Here is a 5,000-nt window from a genome sequence, read left to right as displayed (position 1 = left end):
TGTGTGTGTGTGTGTGTGTGTGTGTGTGTGTGTGAGAGAGAGAGAGAGAGGGAGCGAGAGACAGGGAGAGAGTGTGTCTGTGTGTGTGTGTGTGTGTGTGTGTGTGTGTGTGTGTGTGTGAGAGAGAGAGAGAGAGAGAGAGAGGGAGCGAGAGACAGGGAGAGAGTGTGTCTGTATGTGTGTGTGTGTGTGTGTGTGTGTGCAATAGGGAGAATGAGAGCGAGCACGGGAGAGGGATAGCGAGCGAGAGGAATATGGCGGCAGTGGTGCCACACTGCACCGACTGCTCAGAAGAAGTTGAGCCGCTGGAGTGATGATTTTTAAACGGTCGTCAGGGGCAACAGCAGGTGCTAATAATAGACTGTTAAAGGAGGCGTTTGTCCTGAGCAAACCTGAGACCCTCCCACCCCCCCAATCTCTCTCTCTCTCTCTCTTTCTCTCAGTGTCTCTCTCCTCTCCTCTTTATTTATCTCTCCTTCCCCTCCATCTTCTTCTGTCTCTGTCTCTCACATTTGTACTAATTCAGGCGCAACCACACATCCACACTCGCTCACACACTCACAGCTCGCAGTCCTGTGAGACTGCACCTCTCCCTCACATTATAGACAGATTAGAGTGTTGGAGTTTTGGAGGTGCTCCAGAAGCTTCTGTCTCTCTCTCTCTCTCTCTTTCCCTCCTCGCTCTCTCTCCATCCCTCTCTCTCTCTCTCTCTCTCTCTCTCTCCCTTTCTCTGAGCTCTCAGGGGAAAAAAACACCAGCATCACCTCATCTCCTCTCTCTCAGGGAGAGAAACATACATTCTGCAGACCAGCTGAGAGACATTGCAGTGCACCGAATAACACAGCCACATTTACAAAAAAAACCGCTCAAGCAGCAAAATAAAAAAAAAAATGTTTGCAAGAAAAGGAAAAACACACACACTCCGGGGCTGCAGGAGGACACCTGCAGTCATGCAGCAGAGAGATTCACATGTGCTGCCTGCCCGCCATGTGAGCGGAACTGCAGCAGTGGAATCAGGCCTTTCTTAGCAGGAGGAGGAGGAGGAGGAGGAGGAGGAGGATTCAAGGAATCCTGTTTTCCATGTTCTCCAAGCAGAGAAGACACTTGGGGAGAGGGCTTACGTCTCAGTTCATCACATTTCTCTTGTTTCCCGGAGACCACGTTTTTTTTGGTGCCTGTCCTTTTTTTCCGCCTTTTTTGTGTGTTTCTCAGCGATAGAACGTCTGAATGATGGTTCTTGGAATGGTGTGAATGAATCTTTTTTTTTTTTGTTGGGACTCTTAGGTAGGTGACATGAGGGGGTTGTTTTTCTCGTTTAAGAACAGAGTAATAGAATGTGTAAAATGTCCAAAACAGTCAGCTTTTTCAGAAAGTTTGTTTCCTCTAGGGTAGGTTCTGAAGTGCTTGCATAAGCATCTTTATAAACTGCAAGCCATGCTGGTTGGTGTGAGAGAGCGAGAGAGAAAGAGTGTGTGTGCCTGTGTATGTGTGTGCGTGCGTGTGTGTGTGTGTACTGTGAATGCTGTGAGGAGAATCTCAACTGCAGTGTTGCAGCACAGATTAGCCTGATAGAGAAGGAGTGGAGAGGAGAGCAGCGAACAGCACTGCTAGCCCCCACCTCTTTCTCTCTCTCTCTTTCTCTCTCTCACTCTCTCTCTCTCTCTTTCTCTCTCTCTCTCTCACTCTCTCACTCTCTCTCTCTGTCTTCTTCTCTATCTCGATCTTTCGCTCAGAAGGTTACCAGCAGTCAAGTGTAACATTTGAAGTGTATTCAGAAAAAATGCCCCGTGGGGACTTTTTTTTTTTGCACAATTCCAGAATGGATGATCCAAATCATCTCCATTCAATTTTTTTTTCCTCACTTTTTTTTTGTTTTCTCTCTTTTTCCATCCCTTCTGTGTGGCCTGTCGTGGTGTTGGGTCTGTGAGCACCACTAAAGCTGCCGCAGTGCAGTCATTTGAATCGGGCAGACAGGAATACTAAGCAGGGCCGAGAACGGAGCCCTGAGGAACCACGGCCTGACCTCCACGGCATCAGCTAAAATTGGAGCAGAGAGGACGCCGCTTGCAGCAATAGTGTTCGAAGGACGACTGCGCAGCACCAGGGGGGGCATATGTAGCGCAACAATCGGGTTTGATTCAGGCACTAATCCGCACACAGGGAGAGTCAGCGGCTCCCCACTCTTAACCATCAGGGTTTGTTTATCTAGTGCCGGACGAGATCTTTGGTCAGTTGCGCCTGACCTTAACTATGTATTTGTATGCACAACATAAAGGTATCAGGGCCAAGCAGGAAGTCAAATAAAAAAAAAAAATCAGACATTGTGACTCACCACACCTGATAAAAATGTGCAGTTTCCCATGGAAAATAGTGCGATAAACAACGTATAAAAAGCATGTAACTTTCGTGTTAGCAAACCTTAGGGAATTACTATGTACATTTGTAAATTAAAATGTACATCTGATTTATGTAGGGAGTCAAGGTACCCTCTGCCAGCCACACTTCACATGACCTTCAAGTGTTCTTCAGCACATCTATGTGCCTCTGTGTGCCTGGGCTTTGGTGTGTGTGTGTGTGTGTGTGTGTGTGCCTGGGCTTTGGTGTGTGTGTGTGTGTGTGTGTGTGTGTGTGTGTGTGTGTGTGTGTGTGTGTGTGTGTGTGTGTGTGTGCCTGGGCTTTGGTGTGTGTGTGTGTGTGTGTGTGTGTGTGTGTGTGTGTGTGTGTGTGTGTGTGTGTGTGTGTGTGTGTGTGTGTGCGTGTGCGTGTGTGTGTGAGCGCGTGTGTCCATGTGTTTATGCATGCCACGTAGACCATCTAATCAGTGGTGTGTTTGATCATTTCTGACCTCTCTCACAGACACACACTAGCAAACCCATGTTGTTTACCACCATACCACCTCGATGTAGAACAGCACAAATCTGGTATCAAGATTTCTATTTAGTTATTTCAATCCAAATTCAAATTTGTCTAGTTTTAGAATTGTATTTTGTACACAAAATGCACATAATGTGGTTCCTGTTAAGCATCTGCATTCCATGTATCTTTACAGGAGTTTAGCAGAAAAGTTAATATCTTTATCATCCATCATGGCATTTTTCTACCGGGAAAATATGCATGAAGAAATATTTTGTTCTAGATTACAGTTCCTTATGATGATTAAATTAGATAGTGATCATGTATAATCCATTATAATAAAGCAATTTTATAAATGAGGTTAAGATAACTTCACAAATAATAGCTTTTCAGTAGATCACATAGGCATTTATCGACATTCATCGGTTATTTATACCCCACAGCACATACCATGTGCCAGGTGACCTCAGTGAATGTTGCAGTCATTCATATTAATGAAGCTGGTTCAAAACTAGTGTAGTATGCAGTATGCTAATATGACCCTTGAAGTGATGGCCGTCACGGGTGGAACCCTATGCACTTTCTCCCTGCTGACTTTCAGTTGTCACAGCAACAGGACACCTTTTAGTTTAGGTTGACCAGCCCACCCAGTTGCGTATGTGGGTGTGGTTTAAAGTTTCAGAACAGGAAACACCTAAGGCAGCCAATCGGTGTTATCCTGCTGATTAAAACTCCGTGCCTCCCTATGAGGTCATAATAGGAACAGAATGTTCTGATATTACTCATTTACACTGTATCCAAAACTAAAGTCATGTATAAGCCATACATATGCATGTGTATGTATTGTCTGGAGAGGCTGATAAATAAAGAGGTTTCCATTTTTAATCAAGGCCTTAATTGATCCCTCATAGAGCCAGTACATAAATATGATGGTTCTCTTAAGCAACATTGCCACCTAGACATCGATTTGAAAGCCACAAGGACCAGTAGGTTAAAAGAGTACGGGTCATTTTACGACCAACTCTCATAAACTCCCATATTTTCAAAACACCCCACCAGGTCATGGCCGAGGCATCGGATCAGCTATGTAACTCTCAGTTTGCACGTCTGCCAGTCTGGCAGCTGTTTATTAATGGGGCAGAGTGCAGAGATCAACAATTAGGACCGAACCAAGTAAACAGAAACTGGGCAAGAGTGGCGGTGACTCTTATCATTGGGTTTGCAGCTGTGGCTTCAGCAGGAGGTCCATAGCAGGAAAGGAGGGGTATGGGGACGTGACAGAAAATCATCTGCTACAGTTAGAAACTGTGACAAATTGTGGCAGAGTGGCAAGTATTTCTTTCTACAAAGGAGGGCACAGGCAGTCTAAATTAGTAGTGAGCAAAGAGGGCCTGTCTGTAGGAGAACCACAGGTAAGCAGAAAATATAGTAGGCCTTGGAAAAGTGCGTGTCAGTCTTTGAGCAAGTACCTAAGTTAGGCATTGTAAACACCATTAAAACATCCGGAGAAACATGTTCACAAACTCCAGCTACACAACAATACGTTCACAAGGAGGCTGTCACCACTATTCAGTGTCAGATTTGAGTGCCAATGGAACTTTGTCCCCGTTAGAAATGGCTTTATGTAAATATTTATTAAGTGTTTTGTGGACTACGCAGAAAATCTAGAGTGCTGTTAACTAAAGTGCTCTCACCTCAAGGACAAAAGAAAAACATTGGGCAGTGGCGGGTGACTCATGAGGGCATTGTTATTTATTTATTTGGCCTCTGCGCCGAGTTCAGGAATATGTTGTTGTTTACGCTAATCTAAACCGAAATCTTACAGAGAGTACCTGACTGTGACACTTGAATGCCAAAAATATACCTGTATCCTGAAGCCCACCGTACCAGAACGTATCTTCTCTCGGCCTGCCGACCCCAAACTTAGACTTTTAATGCTTCTTTTAAAAGCCCATAATGCACCTCTCCTCTGCTGGAATGTACCAGGGTGCTGAATGTGTAATTAGATGCAGCTGCATAATCACATAATGATGGAGTGTGTGAAAGCTGTGGGGGTAATTATTCACTAATGTGCATGTATGTGTGTGTGTGTGCGCGAATGTGCATAATTATTCTGTAATGACTGGAGGTCTGCTTCAGTGTGTTTG

The 5,000-nt window shown here is 44.9% G+C and overlaps 1 protein-coding gene across 2 annotated transcripts in view; it reads left to right on the top strand.

Annotated features, from left to right (window-relative positions):
* gabrb1 (gamma-aminobutyric acid type A receptor subunit beta1) overlaps nucleotides 1-5,000 on the top strand; it is a 41,567-nt gene that overhangs the window by 14,685 nt on the left and 21,882 nt on the right. The window contains exon 1 of one of the 2 annotated variants that reach the window (XM_031580322.2): nucleotides 4,119-4,265. The exons of the other annotated variant lie outside the window; for it this stretch is intronic. The gene's annotated coding sequence lies outside the window, so the exon portion shown is untranslated. Of the gene's footprint in view, nucleotides 1-4,118; nucleotides 4,266-5,000 lie in introns of those variants that run through there. 2 annotated transcript variants of the gene reach the window in all.

This window comes from Clupea harengus, chromosome 14, assembly GCF_900700415.2.
Source record: "Clupea harengus chromosome 14, Ch_v2.0.2, whole genome shotgun sequence".
NCBI lineage: Eukaryota > Metazoa > Chordata > Actinopteri > Clupeiformes > Clupeidae > Clupea > Clupea harengus.
Note: the sequence above shows the minus strand (reverse complement) of the source record. Positions and strands in the feature narration are given on the sequence as shown.